The 13,798-nt window shown below is 42.4% G+C and overlaps 2 non-coding genes across 2 annotated transcripts; one reads left to right on the top strand and one right to left on the bottom strand.

The window, feature by feature from the left end:
• Positions 1-6,592: 6,592 nt before the first annotated feature.
• On the top strand, positions 6,593-6,776 carry LOC140286249 (U2 spliceosomal RNA). Its single transcript, XR_011911100.1, has one exon. It is a non-coding gene; the product is annotated as a U2 spliceosomal RNA (small nuclear RNA).
• A 3,244-nt stretch (positions 6,777-10,020) lies between these two features.
• LOC140286260 (U5 spliceosomal RNA) lies at positions 10,021-10,134 on the bottom strand. Its single transcript, XR_011911110.1, has one exon. It is a non-coding gene; the product is annotated as a U5 spliceosomal RNA (small nuclear RNA).
• Positions 10,135-13,798: the final 3,664 nt, after the last annotated feature.

Here is a 13,798-nt window from a genome sequence, read left to right as displayed (position 1 = left end):
TTTTTACAAACCATGGTCGGACTTTCACACCTTTTAGTAGCGGAACAACTCTGCTCCCGCTATTGATTGTGTACAATCGGGTATTTTAACCTTTTCTTACCTGCTTTTTGCCAACTATGGTCGGACATTCACACCTTACAGCGGAACACCTCCGCTCCCTCCTTTGATGGTGTATGTTCGGGCATTCGAACCTTTTCTTACCCGCTTTTTACAAACTATGGTCAGACATTCAAACCTTCTTGTAGCCGAACACATCCACTCCTGCTTTTGATGATGGGTATTCAAACCTACTTGTTGCCCGCTTTTCATTAATTATGGGTGGACATACACACCTTGTCGCAGCCAAACACCTCCGCTCCCTGTTTTGATCATGTATGATTGGACATTCGCACCTTTTCTCACCCGCTTTTTACTATGGTCGGCCATTCACAGCTTCCTCTCCACCATACTTGTATGGTGGGATATTCACACCCACTTGCATCCGAAGACATCCGCCCCCACTTTTGTTGATATTTAGTCGGTCATTCGCAGCTTACCCGCTTTTTGCAAACTATGGCCTTCTTGCAGCCAAACACCTCTGATCTCGTTTTTGATGATGTAAGGTTGGGCATTCAGACCTTGCTTCACCTGCTTTTCACCAAATATAGTCGAACAGTCACACCTTCTTGCAGCCGAACACTTCTGCTCCACCTTTTAGTGTTCTATGGGGTATTCACACCTTTTTTTTCACCGCATTTTATTGATTATGGTTGGAAATTCTCACCCACTCTTATCCGAAGACCTCTCCTCCTGCTTTTGTTAATATATAGTCGAGCATTCAAACCTTTTCTTACCCGCTTTTTACAAATTATGGTCGAACATTCACACCTACTTGCAGCCGAACACCTCCGCTCCCGCTTTTGATGGTGTATAGTCGGGCTTTCGAGCCTTTTCTTCCCCGGTTTTTACAAATTATGGTTGTACATTCAGACCTTGCAGCCGAAAACCTCCGCTCCCTCATTTGATCATACATTGTCAGGCATTCGCACCTTGTCTTACCCGCTTTTTATAAACTTTAGTCAGACATTCACACCTTGCAGCTGAACCACCTCCTCTCCCTGTTTTGATAATGTATGGTCTGGCAATACTACCTTTTCTTACCGGTTTGTGAGTAATTATGGCTGGACATTCACACCTACTTGCAGCCGAACACCACTTTTCCCGCTTTTGATGATGTATGGTCCGGCATTCTTGTCTTTTCTAACACATTTTTCAGCAATTATGGTTTGACATTCACACCTACTCACAGCCGAACACTTCCGCTCCCGCATTTGATGGTGTATAGTCGGGCATTCTCACCCTTTCTCATCAGCTTTTTGCAAATTATGATCTGACATTCACACCTACTTGCAGTCGAACAGCTCTGCTCCCGCTTTTGATTATGTTTGGTTGGATATTCGAAACTTTTCTTCACTGCTTTTTACAAACTTTGGTCGGACGTTCACACCTTCTCTCAGCCGAACACCTCCGCTTCCGCTTTTGATGGTATATATTCGGGCATTCGAACCTTTTCTTACCCGCTTTTTACAAACCATGGTCGGACTTTCACACCTTCTTGTAGCCGAACAACTCCGCTCCCGCTATTGATTGTGTACAGTCGGGTATTTTAACCTTTTCTTACCCGCTTTTTACCAACTATTGTTGGACATTCACACCGTCTTACAGCGGAACAACTCCGCTCCCTCTTTTGATGGTGTATGTTCGGGCATTCGAACCTTTTCTTACCGGCATTTTACGAACTATGGTCGGACATTCAAACCTTCTTTTAGCCGAACACATCCACTCCTGCTTTTGATGATGTATGGTTGAGCATTCGCACCTTTTCTTACCCATTTTTTACAAACTATGGTCGGACATTCACACCTTCTTGCAGCTGAACACCTCCTCTCCCGCTTATGATGATGTGTGGTTTGATATTCGAAAATTTTCTTTCATGTTTTCTAGCAATTATTGATGGACATTCAGACCTTCTTGCAGCTGAACACCTCCGCTCCCGCTTTTGATGATGTATAGTCTGGCTTTCGAGCCTTTTCTTCCCCGGTTTTTACAAAATTATTGTTGGACATTCAGACCTTCTTGCAGCTGAACACCTCCGCTCCCGCTTTTGATGATGTATAGTCTGGCTTTCGAGCCTTTTCTTCCCCGGTTTTTACAAAATTATTGTTGGACATTCAGACCTTCTTGCAGCCGAAAACCTCCGCTCCCTCTTTTGATCATACATTGTCGGGCATTCGCACCTTCTCTTACCCGCTTTTTACAAACCAGGGTCGGACTTTCACACCTTTTAGTAGCCGAACAACTCCGCTCCCGCTATTTATTGTGTACAGTCGGGTATTTTCACCTTTTCTTACCCGCTTTTTACCAACTATGGTCAGACATTCACACCTTCTTACAGTGGAACACCTCCGCTCCCTCTTTTGATGGTGTATGTTCGGGCATTCGAACCTTTTCTTACCCGCTTTTTACAAAGTATGGTCGGACATTAAAACCTTCTTGTAGCCGAACACATCCACTCCTGCTTTTGATGATGTATGGTTGGGCATTCGTACCTTTTCTTACCCATTTTGCAGTAATTATGGGTGGACATTCACACCTTTTTGCATTTTAACACCTCCTCTCCCGCTTATGATCATGTGCGGTTTGATATTCGAAAATTCTCTTCCATGTTTTCTAGCAATTATTGATGGACATTCAGACCTTCTTGCAGCTGAACACCTCCGCTCTAGCTGTTGATGGTGTATAGTCGGGCTTTCGAGCCTTTTCTTCCCCGATTTTTACAAATTATGGATGGACATTCAGACCTTCTTTCAGCCGAAAACCTCCACTCCCTCTTTTGATCATACATTGTCGGGCATTCGCACCTTGTCTTACCCGCTTTTTACAATTCATGGTCGGACTTTCACACCTTTTAGTAGCGGAACAACTCTGCTCCCGCTATTGATTGTGTACAATAGGGTATTTTAACCTTTTCTTACCTGCTTTTTGCCAATTATGGTTGGACATTCACACCTTCTTACAGCGGAACACCTCCGCTCCCTCCTTTGATGGTGTATGTTCGGGCATTCAAACCTTTTCTTACCCGCTTTTTACAAACTATGGTCAGACATTCAAACCTTCTTGTAGCCGAACACATCCACTCCTGCTTTTGATGATGGGTATTCAAACCTACTTGTTGCCCGCTTTTCATTAATTATGGGTGGACATACACACCTTGTCGCAGCCAAACACCTCCGCTCCCTGTTAGGATCATGTATGGTTGGGCATTCGTACCTTTTCTTACCCATTTTGCAGTAATTATGGGTGGACATTCACAGCTTCTTGCATTTGAACACCTCCTCTCCCGCTTATGATCATGTGCGGTTGGATATTCAAAAATTCTCTTCCATGTTTTCTAGCAATTATTGATGGACATTCAGACCTTCTTGCAGCTGAACACCTCCGCTCCAGCTGTTGATGGTGTATAGTCGGGCTTTCGAGCCTTTTCTTCCCAGATTTTTACAAAATATGGATGGACATTCAGACCTTGTTTCAGCCGAAAACCTCCACTCCCTCTTTTGATCATACATTGTCGGGCATTCGCACCTTTTCTTACCCGCTTTTTACAAACCATGGTCGGACTTTCACACCTTTTAGTAGCGGAACAACTCTGCTCCCGCTATTGATTGTGTACAATCGGGTATTTTAACCTTTTCTTACCTGCTTTTTGCCAACTATGGTCGGACATTCACACCTTCTTACAGCGGAACACCTCCGCTCCCTCCTTTGATGGTGTATGTTCGGGCATTCGAACCTTTTCTTACCCGCTTTTTACAAACTATGGTCAGACATTCACACCTTCTTGCAGCCGAACACTTCCGCTCTACCTTTTAGTGTTCTATGGGGTATTCACACCTTTTTTTTCACCGCATTTTATAGATTATGGTTGTAAATTCTCACCCACTCTTATCCGAAGACCTCTCCTCCTGCTTTGGTTAATATATAGTCGGGCATTCGAACCTTTTCTTACCCGCTTTTTACAAATTATGGTCGAACATTCACACCTACTTGCAGCCGAAAACCTCCGCTCCCGCTTTTGATGGTGTATAGTCGGGCTTTCGAGCCTTTTCTTCCCCGGTTTTTACAAATTATGGTTGGACATTCAGACCTTGCAGTCGAAAACCTCCGCTCCCTCTTTTGATCATACATTGTCAGGCATTCGCACCTACTTGCAGCCGAATACTTCCGCTCCACCTTTTAGTGATGTATGGTTGGCATTTGCTCCTTTTCTTACCCTTTCTTACCCTACTGATTGCTTAAGATTAAGTTGTTTTTTCTCAAACTACAACATTTTTTTAATTGTTGAAACTTGATTTGAAGTGGATAAATAAGGAGGACAAACAGTTTTAAGTCAGGCTGATAGAAGGAATTAATTTTATAGCAAAATCTGTATTTCGTCATATGTCGAGAGATGCTTATTGCTGAAGAAGTACAAAGTACAACGTTGTTTATCGTGGAAACTTGATTAGACATGAATAAATATGAAGGACAAAGCAGTCTTAACTTGGTTAGAGTTAAGGAATTCGTTTTATAGGAGAATCCGAATTCGTGCATAACTCGTAAAATAGAGCTTATTTTCGGATTCCTGAAGAATGAGTCTGGTTCTTTCTCATAATACAAAGTTTGTTGTTTATTGTTGAAACTTCATCAGAAGTGAAGAAATAAATGAATGCCTATCAACAAATGTGGGATCTAAACTCTAGTGCTTCCTCTAAAATAATTTCCTTTCTCAATTTAGAAATGTGTGTGTGTAAGTCACAACACCCGTGACACCAAAACGGCTTTCTTTTCTCTCTTTTCTCTACACTCTGCACTGTGAGCACACACACCAAATCAGAAAGGCTTTTTTCTCTCTTTTCTACATTATGGACTGTGGGGACACAAAACCGCTCTCTCTTTTTTTTTTTGATTGTGTGCCAGGGCGTTGTCTCACGTATTAGATTATGCTTACGATACGAATGGGTTTATCAGTCACATCAGAATCCATACATACTGATCCTCCCGTAATAAAATGGTCGGATCTTATCAAACACACTTTGTTTCTTGTGACAATCAAGTCAGCGAAACAGCGTATACACGTCAAGACACTGAATCAAGTTTGCCACAAGAACTCATAAGTTTGGCAGTATTGCTCTGCCGTCAGCAATCATACACCCATTTTATTTTCATGAGACATGTGCAGGCACCTGTTCATCTACTGTTCTATCACTATGAATTAGTTTATCTATTATTAATAAGGATACTTCTACAACTACTATCAAAGTATGTCCAGACTTCTTATGTTGTCAGTTGCTATATATGAATAAGTGGGTAGCTACTGACAAGCATTAAGCATGTCACACAGCCCAAACATATAACATTTCAGGACACACCACACAGTTAACAACCACAGTGAAGTGTCAAAGCCCAAACATGTAACATTCAACAGGACACTTACACAACACATTCAAATCAAACAGTCAGACAACATACAAGAACATATACCCCAGCCGGCATTGCTCCCTGCCTATTTTCCTACAGCTCACTATGTGAGTTTTATTCACAAACTCTTCAACTTATACTCTTTTACCAAAGCTGCTACAGCTCGATTGGCCGAATACCCTTAGATCCTATTTCGGTGAATTTGACATCTGCCTTACATGTAACAGATTAGCGGTTTAGCAGTTTTAATTTAGTTTGAGTGAAGGAATTCATTTTATAGCAAAATCCGAAATCGTGAAGAACTCATGAAAGTAAGCTTATTCTCGGATTCCTGAAACTTTAGATTTGCTCTTTCTTTTACTGCAAAGTACAACGTTGTTTTTTTTTTGTTTAAATCTTTCTAGACATGGTAAATATGAAGGACAAAGCAGTTTTAACATAGTTTGAGTGAAGGAATTCATTTTATAGATAAAATCCCAAGAGTCTGCTGAGAAAAGAGAGTGAATGCGAAGTAGAATTTAACACGGCTATGGGAGCGAGCCGAGTGTCGGCTAACAGGGAGAATTGCTTTAAAGAAACGCGACACCGAATGAGCGGTCAGAACAAAGCCTCAATACGGGATTCTCGTGGTGTTTTTGTTGCTGCCTTGTCTTTTGCATAGAGTAAAAGACAAGGCAGCCATCGAATAGGGCCCGATTGTTCCTACTTGGTCAGCCGAGGAGCAGGGGGGGGGGGGAGCAGCACTAATGAGTTGTTTCTATTATTGGCAGGCTTTACCTTTGCGGGTGAAGCCCTTTCTGTCTGTGCAAAAGAAATCTTGCTACTTTGCAGAGTGACTTCTCTGAGTAGAGTCGCCTTACTTGTTGCGACTGTGCCGATGTTCGAAGCTGGAGTGCAAAGTTGTTGCTTGAATGGTGCTTGCTGGAGCATGCGGGAGTGCAAAGTTATACCATTTAAAAGGGCTGAAGAGTGCTCAGTGCAGCGGGTGGGCGGAGGTGCAACGTGACACTCTGGCCACCTATGGCCATAAAAAGAACACTGCTACAAGTGCGCATTGTGCCAGCAAGGGCCCTCGGACCTGAAACAGTGGACAGTTATCGCTTCTCGGCCTTTTGGCTAAGATCAAGTGTAGTATCTGTTCTTATCAGTTTAATATGTCCTCTATACGAGGACAACATATAAAATGGATTTTTAAGAATAGGAGTTGAAAAAGAAGCTTGCTCCGTTCACTCCAAGCCTCGACCCGGTACTGCAGTGCCGCTGGGAACGGTGCGCTCTCCTCTGCTCTTGTGAAAAAGCAAACAGCGGTGCAGGATGGAAGTTTCAGGGAGCCCAAGATGAAACTTTCTTTTAATCTGCTGAGAAAAGAGAGTGAATGCGAAGTGGACTTTAACACGGCTCTGGGAGCGAGCCGAGTGCGGGCTAACCGGGAGAATTGCTTGAAAGAAACGCGACACCGAATGAGTGGTCAGAACAAAGCCTCAATACGGTGTTCCCGTGGTGTTTGTGGCTGCCTTGTCTTTTGCACAGAGTAAAAGACAAGGCAGCCATCGAATAGATTGTTTCTACTTGGTCAGCCGAGGAGCGGGGGGGGGGGGCAAGCGTCTCAACCAAGCAAAGCTCACCAAGTAGGAACAATCGGGCCCTTTTCGATGGCTGCAACACCTGAAAGAGATATTGATGCGAGACCCGATCAAATGCTTTTTCAAAGTCTAAATTTAAGATGACAAGCCGGGTGTTTCTGTCTCTAGCGTAATCAATGATGTCTCGAATCAGTACGAGGCTGTCGGTGAGTTGTCTCCCTGAGATGGCACAAGCTTGGTCTGGGTGAATTACCTCCTCTAAAACAGAGGACATCCGTGTCGCTAAAACCTTGCTAAAAAGTTTACAGTCAAAGTTTAAAAGTGTGATGGGCCTCCAATTCTTTAGGTCAGTCTTATCATTTTTTTTATAAAGTAGAGTCACTATTCCCACTCTAAAACTGTCAGGCAGTCGGTCGAGTTTTTCAAAATCTTTAAAAACATCTAAAATGTCTGATGATAAAAGGTCCCAATAGGTCAGATAGAATTCTGCAGGAAGCCCGTCTAAACCCGGAGCTCGACTTCTCTTAAAACCTGTTAGGCATTTTTTTAACTCTAAAGCATTAAAATTCTGTGTCAAGTGTGCATTCTCTTTTACGGTTTTGTCAACGAATTTTAAGATTTCTGCCGATGTTTCCAAGTGCACTGGTTTCTCTTTGTACATGTTACTATAAAAGGTATGTACAGTTTAAATCATCTCTTGTGTGGATTTTGTTAAAAACCCATCTTCTCTTTTTAGATTTTGATTACACTCCTTTTTATTTATAACTTTCTTTCTTTTTCACCTTCCTCAATTTCCTGCTCCCTGCTTCTTACAAAAATTCCTTTACTCTTTATTTCTGCTAAAACTGACATTTCCTTTTTGACATCTTTGATTTCTTCTTTAAAGTCTATGCCACACTGATTTAGTTTAAAGTAGCGCTGTAAGCGTTTATGTAGTCCCATCATACATCTATTCTCTTTCCTTTTTTTACGTTTACCTTGCTGTTTAAAAAAAGTCTGGGTCGTTTCCTTCACCATTTCCCACCATTGTGCATGTGTTTCGTAGAGGTCTTGAAGGGTCTGCCACTCTTTATAACATTCCCTGTACTGACTGACTATGATTTCATCCTCCAACAGGGAACAGTTGAGTTTCCACAGACCACTTCCTACCGTCACACCAGAAGGGGGTGAAAGGGTGCAGGAGAGCATAAGGTGGTCTGAAAAGAAAACAGGGGTTAATCTAACATCAGTGGGTGGGCAATCTCTAGTAAAGAAATAATCAATGCGAGAGGCTCTGGTGCCATCATGACTAAACCAGGTGAAGCCCTCCTCTCTGGGATGCATGGTTTTAAAACAGTCAGTAAGCTTAAAATCCCTGCATATGCCCTGAAGTAAAATCGAAGTCTTATCCACTTTAAAATCTACCCCTGCTCTTTTTCTATCTTTCCTGCTCAAGATACAGTTAAAATCCCCTCCTACAACTAAAGGTACTTGCCCTAGCATGTAAAGCTGTATATCTTCTAAAAGGTCATACCTTTCATTTTTTCCATTGAAACCATAAATATTTAAGAGGTTAAAGTCTTGCCCCATAAAATTCAAGTGTGCTAAAAGTGCCCGTCCGTCTCTCACCACTGTGCTACCTTTCACCAGAACATGCGGATTTTTAATTAGAATGGCCACACCATCATTTTTATTTTGATTTGAGCCACTCCATATCGATAAATGGGGCCACATTTCCTCCCATTGTCTATGGTTTTTTAAAAAAGGTAGTCCACATTCTTGTATTAAAAACACATCTGATTTTATGGAGTCTAAGAAGGATAAAATACTCTGGGCTCTTGTCTTTGATTTCACACTTCTCACATTTAGTGTTGAGAAGGTGAGAACCATTAAAAGCATAAAGGAAAGTAGGTATGTCATTTTCGTTTTTCTAAGTTATCAAAACAAATTACACACAGGTTATTTCTTGGGAAACTAGCTCTTCCTTCATTTCTTTAGGTGAAAAGTGAGTAGGGTGATCTATATTTCCTTTTCGGACTCTCGGTGTTGGCCTCTGACGCAATGTTGCATTTAACTTTGAGTCCCTGGGGGTTGATTGCAGAGCTGAAGTTAAAAAGGAGACCTCATTTGGTGAGTCGGAGGGGAAGACTCTAGGTTCTTCCACTGAAGAACTGTCTGAAAGGGACCTAACCCTTCCCCTCTTCTCTGATACCACTGGGGAATCAGAGGCTCAGATGCCGTCCTCTTCGGCTGTTGACCTTCGGGGAGGTGAGTATCTTCACTAGACTCACCTGTCTGCTCTTCCTCCTCATTTAGCGTAGCTCCACCCTCTGCCTGTGAATTCTCACAGACTTCAACACTGAGTGGTGAGGCCTCTACAGGCCCCTCCCCTTTTTGCTCCTCACTTCCAATCCAAGCTTTTGGCGGGAAGTTTGAATTTATTGGGTCAACCTCTTCACTTTGTTCACCAACTGCCACCTTTGGTCCTTCTCTTTGTTGGCTTGACTGTGGCTTTACCGTCTTTAATTTGTTGGCAAAAGATTTAGGGCAATCTCTGAAGAGGTGATTTAATTCTCCACAGAGATTACATTTCCTGCCATTTGGACACTCTCCAAAAGTTTGCCCAATTTCTCTGCTCTTCCCACATAACACCTTGGTACAAGCCTCAACCAGGTGCCCATGCTCACCACACTTGCGGCAGTACTTGGGCTGCCCCTGGTAGTGGATGTAACCTCGGTTTTCAAGGTGGCCAGAGTGTCGCCCACCCGCTGCACTGAGCACTCTTCAGCCCTTTTAAATGGTATAACTTTGCACTCCCGCACGCTCCAGCAAGCACCATTCAAGCAACAACTTTGCACTCCAGCTTCGAACATCGGCACAGTCGCAACAAGTAAGGCGATTCTACTCAGAGAAGTCACTCTGCACAGTAAGAATATTTCTTTTGCACAGACAGAAAGGGCTTCACCCGCAAAGGTAAAGCCTGCCAAAAATAGAAACAACTCATTAGTGCTGCTCTCCACAGAAGTCTTTAGTAAAAGGCGAAAGACTTGTACGTTATGAAGAGAAACCAGAGTACGATTATCCGTCACTGCGGGAGCAGGGCATCAGGCTAGTTGGCATAGCCACCTTCCCCATGGTGAGCTTTGCTTGGTTGAGACGCTTGAGATTTAAACAAAAAAAACAACTCAAACTAAATTAAAACTGCTAAACCGCTAATCTGTTATATGTAAGGCAGATGTCAAATTCACCGAAATAGGATCAAAGGGTATTCGGCCAATCGAGCTGTAGCAGCTTCGGTAAAAGAGTATAAGTTGAAGAGTTTGTGAATAAAGGTGTGCGCACACATAGTGTGCTGTACGAAAATAGGCAGGGAGCAATGCCGGCTGGGGTATATGTTCTTGTATGTTGTCTGACTGTTTGATTTGAATGTGTTGTGTAAGTGTCCTGTTGAATGTTACATGTTTGGGCTTTGACACGCTTCACTGTGGTTGTTAACTGTGTGGTGTGTCCTGAAATGTTATATGTTTGGGCTGTGTGACATGCTTAATGCTTGTCAGTATTACCCACTTATTCATATATAGCAACTGACAACATAAGAAGTCCGGACATACTTTGATAGTAGTTGTAGAAGTATCCTTATTGATAATAGATCACTAATTCATAGTGATAGAACAGTAGATGAACAGGTGCTTGCAATACTGCCAAACTTATGAGTTCTTGTGGCAAACTTGATTCAGTGTCTTGACGTGTATACGCTGTTTCGCTGACTTGATTGTCACAAGAAACAAAGTGTGTTTGATAAGATCCGACCATTTTATTACGGGAGGATCAGTATGTATGGATTCTGATGTGACTGATAAACCCATTCATATCTTAAGCATAATCTAATACGTGAGACAACGCCCTGGCACACGATAAAAAAAAAAAAAGAGAGAGAGCGGTTTTGTGTCCCCACAGTCCATAATGTAGAAAAGAGAGAAAAAAGCCTTTCTGATTTGGTGTGTGTGCTCATAGTGCAGAGTGTAGAGAAAAGAAAGCCGTTTTGGTGTCACGGGTGTTGTGACTTACACACACACATTTCTAAATTGAGAAAGGAAATTATTTTAGAGGAAGCACTAGAGTTTAGATCCCACATTTGTTGATAGGCATTCATTTATTTCTTCACTTCTGATGAAGTTTCAACAATAAACAACAAACTTTGTATTATGAGAAAGAACCAGACTCATTCTTCAGGAATCCGAAAATAAGCTCTATTTTATGGGTTATGCACGAATTCGGATTCTCCTATAAAACAAATTCATTAACTCAAACCAAGTTAAGACTGCTTTGTCCTTCATATTTATTCATGTCTAATCAAGTTTCAACGATAAACAACGTTGTACTTTGTAGAATGAGAAAGAACTTCTTCAGCAATAAGCATCTCTCGACATATGACGAAATACAGATTTTGCTATAAAATTAATTCCTTCTATCAGCCTGACTTAAAACTTTTTGTCCTCCTTATTTATCCACTTCAAATCAAGTTTCAACAATTAAAAAAAATTTGTAGTTTGAGAAAGAACAACTTAATCTTCAGCAATCAGTATAAAAAGAGGTGCAAATGCCAACCATACATAACTAAAAGGTGGAGCGGAAGTATTCAGCTGCAAGTAGGTGTGAATGTTCGACCATAATTTGTAAAAAGCGGGTAAGAAAAGGTTCGAATGCCCGACTATATATTAACAAAAGCGGGAGGAGAGGTCTTCGGATGAGAGTGGGTGAGAATTTCCAACCATAATCTATAAAATACGGTGAAAAAAAATATGTGAATGCCTCATAGAACACTAAAAGCGGAAGTGTTCGGCTGCAAGAAGGTGTGAATGTCCGACTATATTTGGTGAAAAGCAGGTGAAGCAAGGTCTGAATGCCCAACCTTACATCATCAAAAGCGAGATCAGAGGTGTTTGGCTGCAAGAAGGCCATAGTTTGCCAAAAGCGGGTAAGGTGCGAATGACCGACTAAATATCAACAAAAGTGGGGGCGGAGGTCTTCGGATGCAAGTGGGTGTGAATATCCCACCATACAAGTATGGTGGAGAGGAAGCTGTGAATGGCCGACCATAGTAAAAGGCGGGTGAGAGAAGGTGCGAATGTCAAACCATACATAATCAAAACAGGGAGCGGAGGTGTTCTGCTGTAAGAAGGTGTGAATGTCCAACCATAGTTGGTAAAAAGCGGGTAAGAAAAGGTTAAAATACCCGACTGTACACAATCAATAGCGGGAGCGGAGTTGTTCGGCTACTAAAAGGAGTGAAAGTCCGACCATGGTTTGTAAAAAGCGGGTAAGAAAAGGTGCGAATGCCCGACAATGTATGATCAAAAGAGGGAGTGGAGGTTTTCGGCTGCAAGAAGGTCTGAATGTCCAACCATAATTTGTAAAAACCGGGGAAGAAAAGGCTCGAAAGCCCGACTATACACCATCAAAAGTGGGAGCGGAGGTGTTCAGCTGCAAGACGGTCTGAATGTCCATCAATAATTGCTAGAAAACATGAAAGAAAATTTTCGAATATCAAACTGCACATGATCATAAGCGGGAGAGGAGGTGTTCAGCTGCAAGAAGGTGTGAATGTCCGACCATAGTTTGTAAAAAATGGGTAAGAAAAGGTGCGAATGCTCAACCATACATCATCAAAAGCAGGAGTGAATGTGTTCGGCTAAAAGAAGGTTTGAATGTCCGACCATAGTTCGTAAAATGCGGGTAAGAAAAGGTTCGAATGCCCGAACAAACACCATCAAAAGAGGGAGCGGAGGTGTTCCGCTGTAAGACGGTGTGAATGTCCAACAATAGTTGGTAAAAAGCGCGTAAGAAAAGGTTAAAATACCCGACTGTACACAATCAATAGCGGGAGCGGAGTTGTTCGGCTACAAGAAGGTGTGAAAGTCCGACCATGGTTTGTAAAAAGCGGGTAAGAAAAGGTTCGAATGCCCGAATATATACCATCAAAAGCGGAAGCGGAGGTGTTCGGCTGCAAGAAGGTGTGAACGTCCGACCAAAGTTTGTAAAAAGCAGTGAAGAAAAGTTTCGAATATCCAACCAAACATAATCAAAAGCGGGAGCAGAGCTGTTCGACTGCAAGTAGGTGTGAATGTCAGATCATAATTGGCAAAAAGCTGATGAGAAAGGGTGAGAATGCCCGACTATACACCATCAAATGCGGAAGCGGAAGTGTTCGGCTGTGAGTAGGTGTGAATGTCAAACCATAATTGCTGAAAAATGTGTTAGAAAAGACTAGAATGCCGGACCATACATCATCAAAAGCGGGAAAAGTGGTGTTCGGCTGCAAGTAGGTGTGAATATCCAGCCATAATTACTCACAAACCGGTAAGAAAAGGTAGTATTGCCATACCATACATTATCAAAACAGGGAGCGGAGGTGGTTCAGCTGCAAGGTGTGAATGTCTGACTAAAGTTTATAAAAAGCGGGTAAGACAAGGTGCGAATGCCTGACAATGTATGATCAAATGAGGGAGCGGAGGTTTTCGGCTGCAAGGTCTGAATGTACAACCATAATTTGTAAAAACCGGGGAAGAAAAGGCTCGAAAGCCCGACTATACACCATCAAAAGCGGGAGCGGAGGTGTTCGGCTGCAAGTAGGTGTGAATGTTCGACCATAATTTGTAAAAAGCGGGTAAGAAAAGGTTTGAATGCTCGACTATATATTAACAAAAGCAGGAGGAGAGGTCTTCGGATAAGAGTGGGTG

Source organism: Leuresthes tenuis, unplaced genomic scaffold (assembly GCF_036924035.1).
Source record: "Leuresthes tenuis unplaced genomic scaffold, fLeuTen1.0.hap1 SCAF_80, whole genome shotgun sequence".
NCBI classification, from domain to species: Eukaryota; Metazoa; Chordata; class Actinopteri; order Atheriniformes; family Atherinopsidae; genus Leuresthes; species Leuresthes tenuis.
The sequence above is the reverse complement of the archived record's forward strand: the minus strand, read 5'-3'. Positions and strand labels throughout refer to the sequence as shown.